At 46.5% G+C, this 23506-nt stretch overlaps 1 protein-coding gene across 5 annotated transcripts in view; it reads left to right on the top strand.

Moving 5' to 3' along the window:
* Positions 1-23506, top strand: part of mub (poly(rC)-binding protein mub) — a 198786-nt gene that overhangs the window by 96443 nt on the left and 78837 nt on the right. For all 5 annotated transcript variants that reach the window (XM_069330674.1, XM_069330671.1, XM_069330675.1 and 2 more), the window contains exon 2: positions 9071-9084. The gene's annotated coding sequence lies outside the window, so the exon portion shown is untranslated. The remainder of the gene's footprint in view (positions 1-9070; positions 9085-23506) is intronic.

The following is a 23506-nucleotide window of genomic DNA, read 5'->3' as shown; positions in this document are numbered from 1 at the left end:
TCTCTCTCTCTCTCTCTCTCTCTCTGTCTCTGTCTCTCTGTCTCTCTGTCTCTGTCTCTGTCTCTCTGTCTCTCTGTCTCTCTGTCTCTCTGTCTGTCTCTGTCTCTGTCTCTGTCTCTGTCTCTCTGTCTGTCTCTGTCTCTGTCTGTCTCTCTCTGTCTGTCTCTCTCTCTGTCTGTCTGTCTGTCTGTCTGTCTCTCTCTCTCTCTGTCTCTGTCTCTCTCTCTCTCTCTCTCTCTCTCTCTCTCTCTCTCTCTCTCTCTCTCTCTCTCTCTCTCTCTCTCTCTCTCTCTCTCTCTCGCGTGTTGTGCCAGTGCTTATTGACGCTAATAATCAATGATAAAAATCGGGTTTCGTTTCCGTTGGTAATCGGATTGTTGAGAAACATTTAGCTGTGGTACGACAGCCTAATATAAAGTCCATAAATTTCCAGTTTGGGGATTTGGACTTGGCCATGATGTGGCCAGGAGTGATGGTGATGTTATAATGATCATAATGGCAGGGATGATGATGGAAATGATGAGGTTGGTGATGAGAATGATGTTGATGGGAACGGTAATAATGATTAATTCAACGATAGTGAGACTGATGATGATGATGGGAAAGATGTTGAAGACAGTGATGGTAATGATAAGGATACTGCTGGGAATAATGACGGTGAAGATAATGAGTACAATGATGGTGAGGACGATGATAATGAGGGAACGGTGATGGTGACAATGATAGGAATGATGATGATGATGGCAACGACGACGATGATATGATGATGAAAGAACAACATGATGATGATAATGAGAATGATGATTACAATGATAATGTAATAATCACTACAATAACTTGCCCTACGTTACCCAAATCCTGTAGCCTAGCCTAACTTACCTTACGTTACAGAAATCCTGTAGCCTAGCCTAACTTACTTCGCCATATTGAAATAGTAAAAAGGGGGGGGGGGCGCTATGTTGAACCACTCTCACACTTGAACAGAATATTTCTACGTCGCGAATCTGAGGTCGAGAGTAAAGTTTTTTTTTTCCTCGCCTTGCAGAAATTTGTTCATTTTAGTTATTGCAGAATTGAATTGTATAATTTGCGTGCTAAATAGTGCTATCTGGCCCCCCCCCCCCTCCCCCTCTTCCCCCCCAAAAAAAATTATATTTCATGGTTCCGAAATCATATTTCGCGTTGCAAATAAATACCGTCTTTTTTTAATGGAGTTTTCCTTTGCAAGTGGAAATGAATTAAATTAGTTTCTATTTTGTTTTCATTTTTTATTTTGTTATGCTCATTTATTTGTTTGAATTGTTAGTTGTTTTTTTTTGTATTGTGTGTGAAATGGTGTTTTTTTTTTTTTTTTTTTTTGCATATTCTGTTTATTGCTGTTGTTGTTGTAAATATTACTTTTATTGTTATTTTTGTAAGTTTTCAGTGGTAATCGTGGCTGAAGATTACAAGGTGATGTTTATGTGATTACTGAGAATTGCTCATCAAGCTGGTTCCAGGCTCGTTAATGTTTGTTTAATTAACCTGATTAGTTTCTTTTGTGTGTGTTGTGCTGAGTGAGGTGGTGGTGGTGGTGGGTCTTCTTGTTCACACATGGCCACCGGTGCTTTTACCTGATGCTTCTCTTCACTTAGCAGTTAATTGGTACCTGGGAGTTAGTAAGCTGTTGCGGGCTGCATCCTGGGTATGTGTGTGCGTATGTGTGTGTGTGTGTGTGTGTGTGTGTGTATGAGAGAGAGAGAGAGAGAGAGAGAGAGAGAGAGAGAGAGAGAGAGAGAGAGAGAGAGAGAGAGAGAGAGAGAGACAGACAGACAGAGAGACAGACAGAGAGAAAGAGACAGACAGACAGAAACAGGCAGACAGACAGACAGACTATCTGTCTGACAGAGAGAGAGACAGAGAGTAGATGTGATACAAAAAATGGGTTAGGAGTCAACATATTTGATAACCCACCATTAAAAAAGGCAGGGTCCAAGAGCTAACAGCTCCATCATGCAGACACAAACAGTAAAAAAAAAACATACAAGTAGCAAATATATTCACATTATCTCCCTCCCTACCCCCCCCCCCACCGTCTCAAACCCCTCCCTCCTCCCCCCTCCATTCCTCATCATTTGAGCGTTAGTGCATATGGGTTGGCGCTCAAGTGCTCTCCGCCTGGCCCCTAGCGGCCAGAGGAGGACTGGCAGACGGAATGGGTAAAAGGGAAGGAGGAAGACACGCGGGCCAGAGGCCACGAGGGGCCACCGAAGGCCACATCGGAGTGCCTCCTGTTTTTATACCACCGTTGCTCTCATTAGTGCCACGCCGCTGCTGTGGCCCTGGCTACCTCATTGTTGGCTCTGGTGGACCAACTGGCCCCCGGGAGGGGAGCCGCTGGTGTATCTTCCCATTTTCAAATGTACTTATCTTGCATTTAATAGATCAGCTTTATTTTATCTTTTTACATTACTCTCCATGTATTTACCCCCCCCCCTCCCCCCCCATGTTGTTGATTGAGGGGTGACGACAATCGAGGGGATGCAACCCATCCTCCTGTTTAGATTTTTTAATTTTTTAATTTTGCCCCGAGGGGCGAGTTTATTGGGCAGCGCCACTCATCCTGTGAGTGGACACACCGCCATAGCAGCTTGTACAACACTCCCCAATAGGAAGAAAACCCGCTGGGTTGTTCATCCTGTCACTATCACGTTCTAATTTCGTTGTATGTCGGTATATATACTATGATCCTTATGGTTACTATAAGTACTACCAAAACAGGAGGATGAGCTGAGGGATCAGATGGATCCATCGTTATCCAGTCGATTTTCTCCATGGTTCAACTCTCCCAGTATTGGTAGTTTAGCTGCTGTGTAGCTGGCGTCTGACGCTGTTCACACTAGGCTTGTTCTACCACTCCCTCCGTGTTATTATTTCGGTGTATGTGTGTCAGGCTAGTCATTCAACCTGTCCACCTACACAGAACGTCGCATTTCGTTCGTATGCGTTACATAAGGGCCAAAAATTGTCGTACTAGAAAATGGAAGCGGCTGGCGAAAGTGACGCACTATCCCGTTTTCTGTTTTGGGTCCTCTGGTAGGTCAGGAGAGGACACTTTAAATTGACCGTTTTCTTGACGTTGGGAAAGGTGTCCAGCAGGTGGACACCCTCATAAAGACTGTCAAGCAGTATCCTCCCCAGACAGCACCGCTCCTGTGCCAGGTAAGTCCACTACGGGCTCACCATAGCCCGTGCTACTTGGAACTTGTTCCGAGTAGCTGAATCTATAACAACAACAAACCACAGTATCCTCCCCCGCGATAACAGCTTGACGATTAAATGCGACCTCAGAATACTGAAAAGAATTACTGAACAAAAAAAAAATTGTACCACTTACGGGCTATTCATGGCCGTGCCACCTCTTGGGTGGCTTAATCTTTATCAATCAATCGACTTTGGGAAACCTTAGGAGGACGGGCTGAAACATTACTCCTGTAGTCAGCTCTCTGTTGACTACAACCATGTGACCTGTAACCTGTAACCTGCTCTTGGGTTTGAATTTCCTCCTGTATTGAGACCTCGAAGCTCTATTCTGTACTGAACAGCTAGGTCATGCTGTAATGGTAACCAAACCAATGTGAGTTACACAAATAAAAATACAGAATACAAAGCCCCTTAAAAAACGTGAATGTTGACATTAAAAAATCCTTCTTTATTATATCCCACAAACCGTAATTATAATTTTTTGTCAAACATGACACAAAACTGTGAATTTCAAAAAAAGAATATAAATATTTGCCAACAGATCCTCGTGTCATATACAAGTGTATTTTACTGCATTATTTTATGGCACGTTTGAACTTTGTTTACTATTTTATTGTATGGTATATTGTATAATTGATTGTATTTGATTGTACCCCTAGAAGGGACAATATATATATATATATATATATATATATATATATATATATATATATATATATATATATATATAATATATATATAATATATATATATATATATATATATATATATAATATATATAATATATATATATATATATATATATATATATATATATATATATATATATATATATATATATATATATATATAATATATATACATACTACCATTTTTGTGTTCCTTTTTGCCTGTGCTTTATTCTCACAAGAACGTATTATTATATTGACTTTATATTGACTTTAACCCGTAAAGTGCTAAGCTATTTATAAGTGCAATCTCCAGTTCCGCTACCGAAATGAAGTATTGAAATCCTTAAAGGACACAGTCGCTTGGCGATTAAAACTTTGAGAAAATCGCAGATAGCGACTGAAACATTGTTAGGCTTGAACTGAAAATACCAGTGTTTGATCCAATATATGTGTGGCAGTGAAAATGAGCGGCATGATCCTCGCTATTCTGCGTGGCAGTGAATATGAGCAGCATCCTCCTCCTCACTGCAATAAAATCTAATTGAATTACGTCGATTAGGCCAAATTGTATATTAATTGTGTCACTAAAAAGGTGTTAATAAGGAGTGGGCGGTGAGGTCTCATTGCGGTCTTAATACGTGTTGACCTTATGGCCTATTGTAAGGTCAGAGGTCAGAGGTGTTCACTAGCGGCGGTGGCTTAAGGGCATGTATTCACCTAGTTGTACTACCGGAGGTTGAGCTTCAGCTGTTGGGTCTCATCTCTCCGTCGTGGTGTGCAGTCGATTGAATTCAGACATACACGTCTGTGTATGTATGTTTGTTTGTATGTTCCGGGGGATGCCAAACACATCCATTAGAAAATGGAGAAAACGACGACGTTTCGGACCATTATCAGCGTCGTCACACTGCCTTCAGTTTCAGACTTGTGGGACAGATGACTTACTCATTACATCAGTTATCTTGAGATGATTTCGGGGCTTTTAGTGTCCCCGCGGCCCGGTCCTCGACCAGGTCTCCACCCCCAGGAAGCAGCCGTGACAGCTGACTAACTCCCAGGTACCTATTTTACTGCTAGGTAACAGGGGCATAGGATGATACGGCGATATACGGTAATGAGTATATCATAGCCAAGATGGCATCCAAGTTGCACACCACAATAGCCTGGTTTTATTCACTTAGATTATTCTGGACTCGAATTTGGACTCGACTGTTCGAGACCTCTCCCTGGCCTGGTTGGTAGAACAACCGCCTCGTGGTTGTGGTTCGAGTGTCTCATGACCCAAGAACTAAATGTCAACATCCACCAGAAATTAGACATCACCTATATTTCTTGTAAGTTTTTTTTTTTTTTTGCAGGGATATTCCTGGGCGGGCCCTACGCCTCTGGCTGGCCCACTAAGTGCTGTTTGTTTCTTGTAAGGTGATAGGTATAATTATATTTTGAAATGTGACTCATTGCAATGCTTTCACGATGGGTAAAAATTGCCCCTTTGACAGCAGCTGCCCGCCAAACACACAGCGATACTACGACGTTGCTACAACGTTCTAACAAGATATAACACCTCCTAACAAGTTATAAGAACCAATATAACAGGTTGTAACAGTGTTCTAATACGTCATAAACACGTTAAGCCAAGATGTAACAACTTTATTACAAGTTGTAACAAGCGGAAAATAGGGTCAGTTACGGTTTGTGTTTCCAGGGTGATCAAAGTACTTTATTTCGATATAAAATCCATCACAACTTTGACATGGATTCTTGTACATGTTCCGGGTACAGGCGCCTTTGTTTGATTTGCCACAACATACAAAATAACGGGGTACTATAACTTACGAACCCAATCCACTCCACCTAACCTAACCAACCTACGCCTATAGAAAACGTTGATAGTTATGAGCTGCTACTTTTTCATAGTAATTCCTTTTATTTTGTACGTTGGTGACCATAGTGTAGAAAACGAGGCGCAGTAGTATAGAAGACGGGTTGACTTAATTAAGAGCTGACTCTCTACAGTATTGTCATCAAAAATGTCAACACACAACATTAAGATTTTTGCTGCGGTCTTGGACAATAGCAGTAAAACTTTCTGGCGAGACAATACTAAGAGGGTCTTATATACGTGTTCCTTTCATTGAGTCGACTTTCATAGTTACTATAAACTGCTTTCTGTCACTCTCGCGACCCTGGGTTAAAGTATGACTGGAGTACTCAAGATTAGAACCAATGGCGCCCAGTAAAATAGTTTGTAATGGTGTATATATATTCAATTCTTGGTTCTCCAGTCTGTGCGTGTACAGTTTACGTAGTCCGAGTTGAGATCAAATCTTAAATGGATGGTGTATTGTATTGATGATGATTGATGATGAAGCACTGTATTGATGGTGCTTCCTGTGGTGATACTTGAACGACCAGGACAACGGGTGCTTGTGGGTCTATACACCTAATTGTGCTTGCGGGGGGGGGGGGGGTTGAGCTTCGGCTATTTGGTCCCACCTCTCAATTGTCAGTCTACTGGTGTACAGATTTGTGAGTCTATTCAGCTCTATCATACCTACATCAGGAAATTATTATTATTTTTTTAATTTTGCCCCGAGGGGCGAGTTTATTGGGCAGCGCCACTCATCCTGTGAGTGGACACACCGCCATAGTGACAGTATTGGGCAGCGCCACTCATCCTGTGAGTGGACACACCGCCATAGTGACAGTATTGGGCAGCGCCACTCATCCTGTGAGTGGACACACCGCCATAGTGACAGTATTGGGCAGCGCCACTCATCCTGTGAGTGGACACACCGCCATAGTGACAGTATTGGGCAGCGCCACTCATCCTGTGAGTGGACACACCGCCATAGTGACAGTATTGGGCAGCGCCACTCATCCTGTGAGTGGACATACCGCCATAGTGACAGTATTGGGCAGCGCCACTCATCCTGTGAGTGGACACACCGCCATAGTGACAGTATTGGGCAGCGCCACTCATCCTGTGAGTGGACATACCGCCATAGTGACAGTATTGGGCAGCGCCACTCATCCTGTAAGTGGACATACCGCCATAGTGACAGTATTGGACAGCACCACTCATCCTGTAAGTGGACATACCGCCATAGTGACAGTATTGGGCAGCGCCACTCATCCTGTGAGTGGACATACCGCCATAGTGACAGTATTGGGCAGCGCCACTCATCCTGTGAGTGGACATACCGCCATAGTGACAGTATTGGGCAGCGCCACTCATCCTGTGAGTGGACACACCGCCATAGTGACAGTATTGGGCAGCGCCACTCATCCTGTGAGTGGACATACCGCCATAGTGACCAGTATTGGGCAGCGCCACTCATCTTGTGAGTGGACACACCGCCATAGTGACAGTATTGGGCAGCGCCACTCATCCTGTGAGTGGACATACCGCCATAGTGACAGTATTGGGCAGCGCCACTCATCCTGTGAGTGGACATACCGCCATAGTGACAGTATTGGACAGCGCCACTCATCCTGTAAGTGGACATACCGCCATAGTGACAGTATTGGACAGCACCACTCATCCTGTAAGTGGACATACCGCCATAGTGACAGTATTGGACAGCACCACTCGTCCTGTAAGTGGACATACCGCCATAGTGACAGTATTGGACAGCGCCACTCATCCTGTAAGTGGACATACCGCCATAGTGACAGTATTGGACAGCGCCACTCATCCTGTAAGTGGACATACCGCCATAGCAGCATTAGGAAATGTGTATGGAAAAAGTTGAGTGACAGAGACCTTCTTCAATATTATAGACGTAAAACAAAGATATCAAAAAATTAGATACGGAAGTTGTGGTAGTTAAGTCAGTACACAGTTTATAATGAAAATGCGATAAGAACAATAATTGGAAAAAGTGACTGCATTGATCTTCTGATCGATAGGAAGACGAATTGTGAGATAAGTGCCTGAGCCCGCAAGCACAGGTAGACGAGTCCACCTCAGGTGAGTATAGGCCGGACCGCCGCCCTGCCCAGCGTCAGGTGGCGCTGGGTCACTGCAGGCAGGAGCAGCAGGTTCCTGCAATGTTGATGTGGACACCGTGGTCGGCCATGTGCCCTTGTCACTCCTCCTGACACGGTCTTCTACGTCCCCCCCACCCCTTCCCCTACCCTCATCCCCCACCCCATCCCCCACCCGATCCTCCACCCCCTTCATATACTCCTTCTCCCCCTCCTCCTCTCCCTTCCTCCTCCTCCTTCTGCCAGAGGTCGTGACACTTGACCTCTGGCCTCTGGGGTCCGCCTGGGAGGATAAAGGGGCAAGGACAGAGGCGGCACAGTAGGACTGTAGGTAGATAGGCAGGCAGGTAGATAGGAAGGCAGGTAGATATGTAATTAGGTAGATTAGCAGGTAGTGATGCCCTATACGCATTGGCCCGTTCATCCTTCCCTAAGACACGTTACTGGTGCACCTCCCTAGTAAGGTGGTGGTGAGGGAGGTGCGATGGTTTGGTGTTGAGGCTGATGATCAGGCAGGCTGGCATGCTGGCAGGCTGGCTGGCAGGCTGGCAGGCAGGCAGGCTGGCAGGCAGGCTGGCAGGCTGGCAGGCTGGCTGGCAGGCTGGCAGGCTGGCAGGCAGGCAGGCTGGCAGGCAGGCTGGCTGGCAGGCTGGCAGGCTGGCAGGCTGGCTGGCAGGCTGGCAGGCTGGCAGGCAGGCTGGCAGGCAGGCAGCCAGTGAGGCAGGCAGGCAGGCAGGCAGGCAGGCAGTGGGGCAGGCAGGCAGTTTACGCAGATAAGCAGGCGTGAGGCAGGATAACCAGGATGTAATCAGACATACAGGAAGACAGTCAGGCAGTCAGACGCAAAGGTCAAGTGAAATATAGCTGCAGGATAGACAGATGACCAGAAGCATGTGCGTACTCACCTATTTGTGCTTGCGGGGATTGAGCTCTGGCTCTTTGGTCCCGCCTCTCAATTGTCAGTCAACTGGTGTACAGATTCCTGAACCTATTGAGCTCTATCATATCTACACTTGAAACTGTGTATGGAGTCAGCCTCCACCACATCACTGCTTAATGCATTCCATCCGTTAACTACTCTGCGTGTGTGTGTGTGTGTGTGTGTGTGCGTGTGTGTGTGTGTGTGTGTTTCTCCTCTAATACTAATGTTTGTTTCTCATCTACAGATAACTACCTGGAGGTTAGCGGTGTCTTCAGCACCTTAAGGAAACGTGTGTAGCCCCCTGGTGTAAGTGTACCTGGAGCCCCCTGGTGTAAGTGTACCTGGAGCCCCCTGGTGTAAGTGTACCTGGAGCCCCCTGGTGTAAGTGTACCTGGAGCCCCCTGGTGTAAGTGTACCTGGAGCCCCCTGGTGCAAGTGTACCTGGAGCCCCCCTGGTGTAAGTGTACCTGGAGCCCCCCTGGTGTAAGTGTACCTGGAGCCCCCTGGTGTAAATGTACCTGGAGCCCCCCTGGTGTAAGTGTACCTGGAGCCCCCTGGTGTAAGTGTACCTGGAGCCCCCCTGGTGTAAGTGTACCTGGAGCCCCCCTGGTGTAAGTGTACCTGGAGCCCCTAGTGTAAGTGTACCTGGAGCCCCCCCCCCTGGTGTAAGTGTACCTGGAGCCCCCTGGTGTAAGTGTACCTGGAGCCCCCCTGGTGTAAGTGTACCTGGAGCCCCCTGGTGTAAGTGTACCTGGAGCCCCCCTGGTGTAAGTGTACCTGGAGCCCCCCTGGTGTAAGTGTACCTGGAGCCCCCCTGGTGTAAGTGTACCTGGAGCCCCCCTGGTGTAAGTGTACCTGGAGCCCCCTGGTGTAAGTGTACCTGGAGCCCCCCTGGTGTAAGTGTACCTGGAGCCCCCCTGGTGTAAGTGTACCTGGAGCCCCCTGGTGTAAGTGTACCTGGAGCCCCCTGGTGTAAGTGTACCTGGAGCCCCCTGGTGTAAGTGTACCTGGAGCCCCCTGGTGTAAGTGTACCTGGAGCCCCCTGGTGTAAGTGTACCTGGAGCCCCCTGGTGTAAGTGTACCTGGAGCCCCCTGGTGTAAGTGTACCTGGAGCCCCCTGGTGTAAGTGTACCTGGAGCCCCTAGTGTAAGTGTACCTGGAGCCCCCCCCTGGTGTAAGTGTACCTGGAGCCCCCTGGTGTAAGTGTACCTGGAGCCCCTAGTGTAAGTGTACCTGGAGCCCCCCCCCCCTGGTGTAAGTGTACCTGGAGCCCCCCTGGTGTAAGTGTACCTGGAGCCCCCTGGTGTAAGTGTACCTGGAGCCCCCTGGTGTAAGTGTACCTGGAGCCCCCTGGTGTAAGTGTACCTGGAGCCCCCTGGTGTAAGTGTACCTGGAGCCCCCCCCCCTGGTGTAAGTGTACCTGGAGCCCCCCTGGTGTAAGTGTACCTGGAGCCCCCTGGTGTAAGTGTACCTGGAGCCCTCTCTGGTGTAAGTGTACCTGGAGCCCCCTCTGGTGTAAGTGTACCTGGAGCCCCCTGGTGTAAGTGTACCTGGAGCCCCCTCTGGTGTAAGTGTACCTGGAGCCCCCCCTGGTGTAAGTGTATCTGGAGCCCCCCCTGGTGTAAGTGTACCTGGAGCCCCCCCTGGTGTAAGTGTACCTGGAGCCCCCCCTGGTGTAAGTGTACCTGGAGCCCCCTGGTGTAAGTGTACCTGGAGCCCCCCCTGGTGTAAGTGTACCTGGAGCCCCTAGTGTAAGTGTACCTGGAGCCCCCCCCTGGTGTAAGTGTACCTGGAGCCCCCTGGTGTAAGTGTACCTGGAGCCCCCCCCCTGGTGTAAGTGTACCTGGAGCCCCCCCTGGTGTAAGTGTACCTAGAGCCCCCCCTGGTGTAAGTGTACCTGGAGCCCCCCCCCCCTGGTGTAAGTGTACCTGGAGCCCCCTGGTGTAAGTGTACCTGGAGCCCCCCTGGTGTAAGTGTACCTGGAATACTACATGTTAAATGAAAAACATTCATTTAATGTTATTCAATTTATAGCCATCGACGGTTAAGTTTGAGGGGGAGTGATTGACTTGTTCATTGGTTCATACATCTATACTGACATGATGTATGGTCGAGCATGTATACTTGTATTTATTTGTCGAGTTGTAATTGTTATTGTTGTATTTTTTTATTGATGGTAACTCGTACTTGTATATATTAGTATATATGTGTGTATATATATATATATTAGTTGTATGTTTTTATGTATATAAATGATTTATTGACTGTTATGCACATTTATTCTCGAGTCAATATTTCTTAATGCGTTCATTTCCACGCGCACAAACTCACTCATATGTTTACTAATTGGAGTCTCAGGCAACCACGATCAAAGTGAGATGTGTGTGTGTGTGTGTGTGTGTGTGTGTGTGTGTGTGTGTGTGTGTGTGTGTGTGTGTGTGTGTGTGTGTGTGTGTGTGTGTGTCTGGAGCGGCCGGCAACCTTCCTCTGGTCTGGCATTGTTGGCTTCCGGGTCAGACCTTGCTGTAATGGCCTCGTTACGACCACCAGTACTGACGTATCTGGTCAGACTACAGTGGTTCAGGGCAGTTAAGCCGAAAGGTGAATGATTGTAGTTCGCTTGAACTACGTGCAGCGTAATGTGATTATCAGGAGGCAGCGCTGTTGTTGTTATAGATTCAGCTACTCGGAACAAGTTCCAAGTAGCACGGGCTATGGTGAGCCCGTAGTGGACTTACCTGGCACAGGAGCGGTCTGAGGAATCGAGGCTCCGGTTATCTATATCTAACGTAGGGTAAGACCACTGATCTTCCGGGACGGTGGCCGTGGCAGGTCAGAAGATAGGCTGCCCATGTAAGGTCACATATATGAAGGCACGTATAAGGTCAAGTAAGTTTTACGGGCTATTCATGCCCGTGCCACCTCTTGGGGGGACTTAATCTTCATCAATCAATCAAAGTAAGTTGACTGAGATAATGAAATACATCCTAAACGGGTAGCGTAGCTTAGGCTAGATCTATCTATCCCTCCTCTGTCACCGGGTCCGCAATAGCCTCACAGATCCAAAAGTATACACACACACAATAATGATATTATATATTACAAATACATCTACATTAACTACAATACTGTAGTTGTCATAAGATACATATTACAGAAATAAATTAAACCAATGTTAGTATAGCGTTCTTGTTGCAAATCCAATAATGGGTGTTGGTACCTTGTTCCATAATGGGTAATGGTACTTACACTTCCCTAATAGATCTCCTCTTTCATCACCCTCCCCCCCCCATCACCATCCACCCCTCCCCCCTCCCTCACTAATCACTATTGTCCCCCACCTTGTTATCCATCCCCCCCACCTCGTCCCCCTTCCCCTCCCCCCCTGACCCCGGTCAATCTCCATCATCCTCGGGTTATGGCTAATTGAAAGGGATTGCTGGGATAGATTGTGCGACCTGGCCGTAAATGGCTCCCAAGATGCCTAGTTGACGTCTTGGGGAGAAGGGGGGGTGGGGGTTAAGGGAGGGGGGGAGATGGGGGAGGGCAGACTGGCACTGACAGTGACCCAGGTGGTGGCACTGGCCAGGTAAGGTGGCGGATATTGGAAGATGGAAGAGGAGGAGTGGGCGCCATCGCTGCCCTCTCCTGTGGGCCCCGCCAACTCTCTGGTGATGGTGGGCAGCGTCACATACACCAGCTGTCTGGTTCACCAGCTGCCGTGTTGGCTCTGAGCTGCCCCTGTTGTGTGGCTATCCCGTTGTCTAGCTGTGCCGTTGTCTAGCTGCGCCGTTGTCTAGCTGCGCCGTTGTCTAGCTGCGCCGTTGTCTAGCTGCGCCGTTGTCTAGCTGTGCCGTTGTCTAGCTGTGCCGTTGTCTAGCTGTGCCGTTGTCTAGCTGCGCCGTTGTCTAGCTGCGCCGTTGTCTAGCTGCGCCGTTGTCTAGCTGTGCCGTTGTCTAGCTGTGCCGTTGTCTAGCTGTGCCGTTGTCTAGCTGTGCCGTTGTCTAGCTGCGCCGTTGTCTAGCTGTGCCGTTGTCTAGCTGTGCCGTTGTCTAGCTGTGCCGTTGTCTAGCTGTGCCGTTGTCTAGCTGTGCCGTTGTCTAGCTGCGCCGTTGTCTAGCTGTGCCGTTGTCTAGCTGTGCCGTTGTCTAGCTGTGCCGTTGTCTAGCTGCGCCGTTGTCTAGCTGTGCCGTTGTCTAGCTGCGCCGTTGTCTAGCTGCGCCGTTGTCTAGCTGCGCCGTTGTCTAGCTGCGCCGTTGTCTAGCTGCGCCGTTGTCTTCCTGCCCCGTTCACCAATTACGGAAAGAAAAGGCAGAAGACAGAGGAGAGAGCAAAATGAAAACTGAAGAAAGATGAGAAAGAAAGGGTGGGGGGGGGTAGAGGAGACACAATATCCTTACAAGGAGTTAAGGCTTTTCTATATAATTTCCGTGTGTGTGTGTGTGTGTGTGTGTGTGTGTGTGTGTGTGTGTGTGTGTGTGTCTGTGTCTGTGTCTGTGTCTGTGTCTGTGTCTGTGTCTGTGTGTGTGTGTGTGTGTGTGTGTGTGTGTGTGTGTGTGTGTGTGTGGGTGTGTGTGTGTGTGTGTGTGTGTGGGTGTGTGTGTGTGTGTGTGTGTGTGGGTGTGTGTGTGTGTGTGTCTGTGTGTGTGTGGGTGTGTGTGTGTGTGTGTGTGTGTGTGTGTGTCTGTGTCTGTGTGTGTGTGTGTGTGTACTCACCTATATGTACTCACCTATATGTGCTTGCAGGATCGAGCATTGACTCTTGGATCCCGCCTTTCTAGCTATCGGTTGTTTACAGCAATGACTCCTGTCCCATTTCCCTATCATACCTAGTTTTAAAAGTATGAATAGTATTTGCTTCCACAACCTGTTCCCCAAGTGCATTCCATTTTTCTACTACTCTCACGCTAAAAGAAAACTTCCTAACATCTCTGTGACTCATCTGAGTTTCCAGTTTTCACCCATGTCCCCTCGTTCTGTTATTATTACGTGTGAACATTTCATCTATTTCCACTTTGTCAATTCCCCTGAGTATTTTATATGTCCCTATCATATCTCCTCTTTCCCTTCTTTTCTCTAGTGTCGTAAGGTTCAGTTCCTTCAGCCGCTCTTCATATCCCATCCCTCGTAACTCTGGGACAAGCCTCGTCGCGAACCTCTGAACCTTCTCCAGTTTCTTTATGTGTTTCTTCAGGTGGGGGCTCCATGATGGCGCGGCATACTCTAAGACGGGTCTCACGTAGGCAGTGTAAAGCGCCCTAAAAGCTTCCTCATTTAGGTTTCTGAATGAAGTTCTAATTTTCGCCAGTGTAGAGCACGCTGCTGTCGTTATCCTATTTATATGTGCCTCAGGAGTTAGATTAGGTGTCACATCCACTCCCAGGTCTCTTTCTCGAATCGTTACAGGTAGGCTGTTCCCCTTCATTGTGTACTGTCCCTTTGGTCTCCTGTCACCTGATCCCATTTCCATAACTTTACATTTACTGGTGTTAAACTCCAGTAGCCGTGTGTGTGTGTGTGTGTGTGTGTGTGTGTGTGTGTGTGTGTGTGTGTGTGTGTGTGTGTGTGTGTGTGTGTGTGTGTGTTGTGGTTTCTGGGAGGACTCAGTATCTCTTGTCGAACATCTCCTCTAGTTGAACTTATTCTCTCGTTGAGCCTGTCCTCTTGCTGAAACATCTCCTCTAGTTGAACTTATTCTCTCGTTGAGCCTGTCCTCTTGCTGAAACTCTCTAGTTGAACCTCCACTCGTTAAACCTCTTCTCTTATTGATGCTCTCCCCCTCTTGTGGAACCTCTTTCGTGTGGCGCTAGTCAGGATGAGTCCAGGATCACTTGCGTTGTTGTACTTCACATAGCTGGCACCTCAAGCCTGGCACTCCGGCCTGGCACTCGGGCCTGGCACCTCATGCCTGGCACCTCATGCCTGGCACCCCGGCCTGGCACCCCGGCGCAGTCTCCCTGCGCAGCTGAACGTAGTACTGACCACTGCCACCACTGGCACAGTTTCCCATCTCCTTTGTCATTACCTACAAGATCGGATTCTTTAAGGTAGTTATGGGATTCTGAGGGGGGTAGTTATGCAGTAGTAACTGAGGGTAGTTAGTGGAGTCAAGAGGGTAGTTGGTAATGAACCCGGGCAGCTGGTAGACCAATGGAGATAGGATTTGATCTCTTGTTCTGGAATGTATATTTAATCCTTTTCCTGAAACTTACTTAGGGTTGCGGAGACGAAACCTGTACATCTTCGATCAGCCACGGTGGCTTTATATTTCTTAAAACAGTTGACGAGGCTCCAAACTTCACAACCCAAGGTTATCATTCTTTTTTTTTTCACAACCTCGCGGCGCTTCGGAGGTCATAAACTGCTGAATAGATGCAAACTGAGCCGCCGTGGCTGAAGAAAGATGTACAGGTTTCGCTAGAGGACAGGTAACACGGGGTAGAACCTAGTAAGGAAGGCAGCCGGGGAACAGTAGCTTAATAATTTTACTGAGGTGAGTAAAATGCTCACAGCTGTTGAAGAACTACTAAGGATGAATTCTAAGTCGTAGAGCCTGAGTCTTTGTTGAGACACGGAGTGAGTGAGTGAGTGAGTGAGTGAGTGAGTGAGTGAGTGAGTGAGTGAGTGAGGTAGAAATATCACGGTGAGAAAAACACAATTGAAGAAAGCTTAGAACCAATAAACATTAACCACAAACTCACCAGACCTTGACACCTTAATTGACCACGCCCAGGGACTCAGCGGCCAGGTCCCCTGACTCCCCTGAAACTCTATGTTTATAAAGAAATGCAAAGAATTTAGCAGCATGAGGAAGAGCTTAGATCCTGGCGAGAATACGAGAGGCGCGCGAATCAGCAGACATTGCTCCTCTGATCAAGGCAATGCCAACAAAAAAAAACTATGATCGAATAGCACTAACATCTCACCCATTATCTTTTGAGACGTTGATTTTGGGAATGAAATCTACAATTTTATGGAGAAAAATTAACTACACAACCTTGGTCAACATGGACTGAGAACAGGAAGAATTAATTACCAATCGTTCGCAGATCACAGAAACAATAGGAAAATAAACGTAAAATATTTTTTGTATGCAAACTTTGTTATGGCATTTGGGAAATGTGGTCTTAGAATAAGGGCCAGAGATGTGTAATCATGATGTAACACACAGATCACAAACAGTAACGGTATACCAGACTATATTAAGGTCGAGCACAGTGGAAAGTTCTGTACCCCCAAGACACTTTGTTTCCAACACTACATACCCTTTCCCATGCTCATACCAGACATCAAAAGTTACAAATCAGATCACTGTGTCATCCTTTGAAAATGATATCAAAAGCAGCGGGAAAAAATAACCTTAGTTGGAGATACTGAAAAATTACAAACATATGTAAACAAAAAAAACAAGTTTTCCACTGAGCAACGGCAAACAACAGGATTTTTAACAGTGATAACTTTCAGCTACGGAGAAGGTGAAGGGAACTATCAGTAGAACGTGCCTAACCATTACGACTAAAAGACGAAAAAATTTTTTAGGCTTTTACATGATACAAGTCTCAGTCAAATTTCCTCATAGATGGATAACGACACGTAAAGGATTAGAAAACAATGACGTGGGACGATCTAAATACTAGTAGGCCTATCAAAACAACGGTAGCCTATAGCCTGGACATTCCCTTTCAGAGCAAGGAAATATTTCTGAAATTAGACGGAATACAGAGACCGTGAACATAACAAATAAACATGGACATAATAGCGGTAATATATCCATGAAAGATACTCGGAGGTCAGGCTCCAAGTACACACAATAAAACGCAATTCTACAGGAATGAAAGATATGGTGGAAAGTGCAGAATAAACCCCGAGGAAATAGTGAGAGGTGCCTTAGGCATAATCCAAGAGCTCTGTATGATCACGGATTGAATTGATGTTGGGTTAAAGATTGTTAACTTATGGAGGGTTACTTACCACTCGTTACCACAATAACGAGTGTATACTACTAGAGTATACCTGGTATATACACCCAGAAATGAGATACATCTCTGTGTATACTCAACCTTGTGTGAACATCAGAAGAACTTGCCTTTTGAAGGTTTCTGTACCAAATATAAAGAGATATTAGAGACAAAAGAAGCAATTAGACAACTTCCTTCGCGAAGTGCCGGATCAGCCAAGTTGTAATGGATATGTGGGTCTGCGGGCCGCCGCCAGCAACAGCCTTACTGATCACAATATCGCCAAACAAGCTAGGCCAACCGGACAGATTTAAAAAAAAAACTATTACAAGTAGACGGCGGGGCGATGGTGACGCCACGAGGCAGGTCATGGTAGATGGCAGGCCACGGTGGGAGGCAGGCCACGGCGGGAGGCAGGCCACGGTGGGAGGCAGGCCACGGTGGGAGGCAGGCCACGGCGGGAGGCAGGCCACGGCGGGAGGCAGGCCACGGCGGGAGGCAGGCCACGGTGGGAGGCAGGCCACGGCGGGAGGCAGGCCACGGTGGGAGGCAGGCCACGGCGGGAAGCAGGCCACGGCGGGAAGCAGGCCACGGTGGGAGGCAGGCCACGGTGGGAGGCAGGCCACGGCGGGAGGCAGGCCACGGCGGGAGGCAGGCCACGGTGGGAGGCAGGCACACCGGCAGGAAGGCCACACCGGAAGGCAGGCCAGGGAGAGGCCATTCGGGAGCCATCTTTTGTGAGGAGGCTGGTTTTGGGGTGGGGGTCGGGGGGGATGAGAGGCGTACCTGCGCCCTGGTCACTGTTTCCCGCTCACCGCCCGCCATTGAGCGACCCAACGCCAGGTAAACACTTCTCTCCCTCAGTGCCTCGGCTCCTCTCCCGCCATCCATCTCTCTACTCTCTCTCTCTCTTTCTCTCTCTCTCTCTCTCCTCATTCGTTCATTCTTTCCTTTCTTATTTCTTCCTTTTTCTTTCGTTCTCCGATTAAATCACATTGCCCTCCTGGCTCTGGGACTCCGCTAGGCTTGGTGTGGGCGGGGTGATCCCGCTGTCAGAAATGGGCGGTTTTCGGGGGTTTTGGGATGAGAAATGGGCGGTTTTCGGGGGAATGGGGGGTTTTGGGATGAGAAATGGGCGGTTTTCGGGGGAATGGGGGATTTTGGGATGAGAAATGAGCGGTTTTCGGGGAAATGGGAAGTTTTGGGGGTGAGAAATGGGCGGTTTTCGGTTCTACGGGCGGTTCTATTGACGAATAATAGGTTGATATAGTTGATAGCTGGAATATTTCATTGAATTTTGTTATATTTATAGTTTATGTTCTACCATAGACCATCAATTTAGACACTGCTAACCGGCTTACATAAAATATATACATTTCCCTTTCTAATACATAAACTGGGTTCGTGATCAGCTCTTGTTACATAGAGTACAGTTGATGAGTGAGTACTCAGGAAAGGGGAATTTTATAATAAAGGTGAGGAGGCTAGTTTTTAAGAGGGGAAAGTGTATTGTGGCATTATAGAATACGGAATAAAAGAGGGGAAATGTGAAAGAGAAAGAGGGGTGTGTTCAGAAGAGACACCATCACGTAGGTGGTTGGGCAGTGAGTCTTGGGTGAAGAGGGGGATATGAATGGACGGGTGAAAAGGGGTGGTGGGGGGGGAGGGTGAAGGGTGAGAGAGGGGAAGTGTAGGAAGGTGGGGGGAGATGAACAAGGGGGTATTGAGAAGGGGTTTCTGGTCTTGAACACAAAAGTTATCGACCAGGGGTAGCTACGATAGACCTACCACCACCCCCACCTACTGTCTACTGCCCCCTCCCCCTGTCCTTTGTTCACTCGGGTTCACTCCAGTCCGCCCGTGTTCACTCCAGTCCGTCCGTGTTCACCCGTGTTCACACACGGCTCGTGAGCACCATATATAAAATACAACATTTTATATAATTTTCGTTAGGTTAGGTTGGGATAGGTTTGGTTACATTTGGGATAGATTAGGTTAAACTGGGATAGGTTACGTTAGATTTGAATAGGTTAGGTTTAGATTTGGATAAGTTGTGTTAGATTGGAATAGGTTATGCTAGTTTAGAGTGACTTATTTTAGTCACTCTAAACTAGCATTTTAAGTTTTATGTGACTTATACTTTTTTGTTTGCATTACTTATACTTTTTTGTTTGCATTACTTGTTTTATGTTAGCTACATTAATTGTTTACCTTATCTCAATCTTATATTTTTTTCTTTTACAACTTTTTCATTCATCACTTTTATTTAAAGAAATTGCCTCTCGCTTTTAATTCTTCTTTATTTATTTGTCTTGTTCTATAATAATTTAGCTTTGGATATTTGCTTAAATTTCATTCATTTTTGCTTACATTTCATTCATTTTTTTTGCTTAAAGTTTATTCATTTTTGCTTAAAGTCTTGTGATTTTTTTTTGTTAAATCACATTATTTTATTTTATTTTTTCTACTTAAATTCGTGTACAGAATACGCCACAAATAGCAAAACTCACACAAATGACAACGGAAACGTTTGGGCCCTTCCGTTCTGGATCCCCGGTTCAGGGAGCCGGTCGGCCGAGCGGACGGCACGCTGGACTTGTGATCCTGTGGTCCCGGGTTCGATCCCCGGCTAGAAACAATGGGCAGAGTTTCTTTCACCCTATACCCCTGTTATCTAGCAGTAAAATAGGTACCTGGGTGTTAGTCAGCTGTCACGGGCTGCTTCCTGGGGGTGGAGGCCTGGTCGAAGACCGGGCCACGGGGACACTAAAAAGCCCCGAAATCATCTCAAGATAACCTCAAGACGAAGAAGATAACCCCCCGTTATCAAGTCAATTGTATAGACATGATTGACTCGGGATTCGAACCACATTATATTATGCGGGGAATTATAGAGTGAAGAGTACCAAATTATACTGACGCAATGCTCCGGGCAGATCCATTTGCCTCAATATGTGTACGATAATCCACAAAGTTACAAAAAAGTTCTATGTAAACAGGAGAATGGGTTACAAATTCCCCCCTCCCCCCCTACCCCGTGACAATATACCCATTAGAGAAAAATACAATTCGCCATTTCCTACACCTTTCTGACCACTCTCCTATCTCCTCCTCCGACCATTTAATCTCATACAGTCCCATAAATTTATACCAAACACCCCTTTGCGGGGGCAAAAATATATATATAATTCCCTATAATGTCACCGAGATTCCTTATATAGTGGAGCTGGACCCTTTAATCGGACACTCGAGGCTTATAACCTATCCCTGTCTGTACTAATGGAATCTCTCTCTCTCTCTCCATGTGTTGGAGGGGGTCGGGGCCTTCCACTGTATGCGGGACCGTTCGCGTATTCTCCCGCCGGATTCGAATGCGGATTCTGTCTTCCTGTATGCTAATAATCTACGGTAGCAATAATAATAATAATAATAATAATAATAATAATAATAATAATAATAATAATAATAATGGCAGCCAACACCCATAATGATGAGTATATGCATTTGTAATAATGAATATAAATATATATAATGATGTGTATATACATGCATAAGGCTGATTATAATCATTTACAATGATGAGTATAAAACATGTATAATGCTAAGTATAAACATGTATGATAAAAAATATATAAACATCGTCACTTTCATTGGCACCAGTATATATATATATATATATATATATATATATATATATATATATGTATATATATATATATATATATATATATATATATATATATATATATATATATATATATATATATATATATTCTGTATAAGAAGAAAGATGACGTTTCACACTACCTCTTATCTCTCTCTTTCGGCCCCTTCCTCTTACCTCTTCCTCCCTCCTCATCGTCCCCCTCTCACCACCCCTATGCTACGTGACGATATGTGGGAAATATAAGATCATGAGAGGGGAGAGAGGTGAGGGGTGAGGGGGGCTAGGCTCCCTCACCTCTGGATCTCGTGTCTACGGAGGGCGGCTCTTCCCTCCAATTAGGAAACCCTCGTAAACCAGGGAACAAACTCTGCAGTTTTCACCATATTTTGAGAGCGGTTGACAGGGTTACGAGTGCGATTGACGGGGGTGTGAGAGAGCCGGTGATGGGGTTGCGAGAGTGGTTGACGGGGAGGGGGGGGAGGATACGAGATTGAGGGGGGTTGACGGTGAGTTGGGGGCGGGAATATGGTTGACGGAGGTAAGGGGGAGAGTGGTTAAATTGGGGGATCCAGATTGGTTAAACAGAAGGGTTGAAGTGTCATGTGTTGTGGGGGAATTGATGGGGGGGTTGTGTGAGAGGGAGTGGGGTTGGGTTGGGGGGGTTGTTGACGGGGTGTTTAAGATAGGGGGGGGGGGCGGGTGTGCCTAAAGTTCTCCTTTGATTTATGGTGACTAGATTATTACCCTGTTTTTTTTCCGTGAAGTTCTGTGATGTGATGTGATGTGAATGGACGAAAAGTTGCACCATCGCTCACCCCTCCGGGCAGGGCACGCCCCTCAACAAGGGCACGAGCAACCAAACGACTGTCGAGTAGAGGTAGATGTAGACACAGAGCGGTAGAGGTAGATGTAGACACAGGGTGGTAGAGGTAGAGCTTATCATGGTTCAGTCGGTAGTGGGAAGTAACATATATCATACATATGTATGTACATCCATATATATATACGTTATATATAACCAGATATAACCGGTATATCTGACATACAGACAAAGTATCCTCATTTAGTGTAGTAGTTAGGGGGTGGGGGAGAAATTGGCTATCTGGTTGTGTCGTTAGCTAGATGACCGGAGGCATGTCGACCCAACTACTCTACCAGGTAACTACCATAGCTTACCCCCTCCCCCCCCCTTCCTCTCCCCCCTCCCCCTTCCCCTCCCAACAAGTCTGTTCTAAAAAGGTTATATTGACTCCTCCCCCCCCCCCCTTCCCCCTATACCCTTGTATCTCCTGGTATACTCTACAAATAGCATATCATTGGTGTGCCGTACAGGTGATATCACTTGCTAAGTGAGTGATAGCAAAGTACAGGTGATATCACTCACTTGATATCACTACAGATGTCAAACTTCCTTAAAAAGTATATAAATGTCCTCTGTTCTCATGGCAGACTCGACGAAGGTAATTTCTTCCTGTAGATATATTCGACAAGGGTAATACAAATTGGAAGAAATTGTTTTAGTTATGTTGCTAATAAAACCTAACCTAATCTAACGTAACGTAACGTAACTTAACCTAACCTAACCTAACCTAACCTAACCTAACCTAACCTAACCTAATCTAACGTAACGTAACCTAACCTAACCTAATCTAACGTAACTTAACCTAACCTAACCTAATCTAACGTAACGTAACCTAACCTAACCTAACCTAATGTAACGTAACGTAACTTAACCTAACCTAACCTAATCTAACGTAACTTAACCTAACCTAACCTAACCTAACCTAACTATCTAAAGCCTTATACACGCTGAGGCCTAATATAGTACATATATGTGCTATACTAGGCCTAGGAATATTGAAGTTCGATGTTTAGCTTCAATTTTACGGGACTCCATCAAATGAATAATACCAAAATTCTATTTTTTACCTTTCTAATTGGTGGAACCAATTACCGCGTAACGTGGTGGAGGAGGAGGTGTCGTCCCTCGATTGTTTCAAACGTGGGTTGGACATGTATATGTGTGGGATTGTTATATATAGGAGCTGCCTCGTATGGGCCAATAAGTCTTCTGCAGTTACCTTTGCCCTTATGTTCTTATAACGTCGGTATTTGTACGGTCGGGCACATAGTTACACAAAAGTGGTATATTATCACGAGGAAGGTTACCTTGAAGTTACCTTGAGGTGCTTCCGGGGCTTAGCGTCCCCGCGGCCCGGTCGTCGACCAGGCCTCCTGGTTGCCGGACTGATCAACCAGGCTGTTGGACGCGGCTGCTCGCAGCCTGACGTATGAGTCACAGCCTGGTTGATCAGGAAGGGTTGAGTTTTTCTTCATAATGACAAGAGTTGGTGGAGATGGAGTCTTTCTGGGAAGATGATGGAAATTATGAAGTTAATATTCAATTATTAAAGTTATTTGCGTAGTAATGATTAAAGTTTACAAACTGAACATTAATTGGACTCCATCGGTGATAGGAGTCCAATCATTTCCACCGTATAATGAGAGAGTGAGAGAGAGAGAGAGAGAGAGAGAGAGAGAGAGAGAGAGAGAGAGAGAGAGAGAGAGAGAGAGAGAGAGAGAGAGAGAGAGAGACTGATTGATTGATAAAGATTAAGCCACCCAAGAAGTGGCACGGGCATGAATAGCCCGTAAAGAGAGAGAGAGAGAGAGAGAGAGAGAGAGAGAGAGAGAGAGAGAGAGAGAGAGAGAGAGAGAGAGAGAGAGAGAGAGAGAGAGAGAGAGAGAGAGAGAGAGAGAGAGAGATAATATAACATATTTGTGGAAGAATGATCCCTTAGGGGAATTTGACCTGACATGGCGCGCGACCTTACTCCCTCTCTCTCCCTCTCTCTCTCTCTCTCTCTCTCTCTCTCTCTCTCTCTCTCTCTCTCTCTCTCTCTCTCTCTCTCTCTCTCTCTCTCTCTCTCTCTCTCTCTCTCTCTCTCTGTTTATTGTTTTTCTCGGCTTTTCCCCTCGCATGAGTTTGATGCAGCCTACTGTATTGTTATTGTTTGTCAGTCCAGGTTATGTCTCACACTGCGGCTGCTCAATG

The sequence above is a fragment of the Procambarus clarkii genome, chromosome 24 (assembly GCF_040958095.1).
Source record: "Procambarus clarkii isolate CNS0578487 chromosome 24, FALCON_Pclarkii_2.0, whole genome shotgun sequence".
In the NCBI taxonomy this organism is placed as follows: Eukaryota; Metazoa; Arthropoda; class Malacostraca; order Decapoda; family Cambaridae; genus Procambarus; species Procambarus clarkii.
This window is presented reverse-complemented; position numbering and strand designations above follow the sequence as displayed.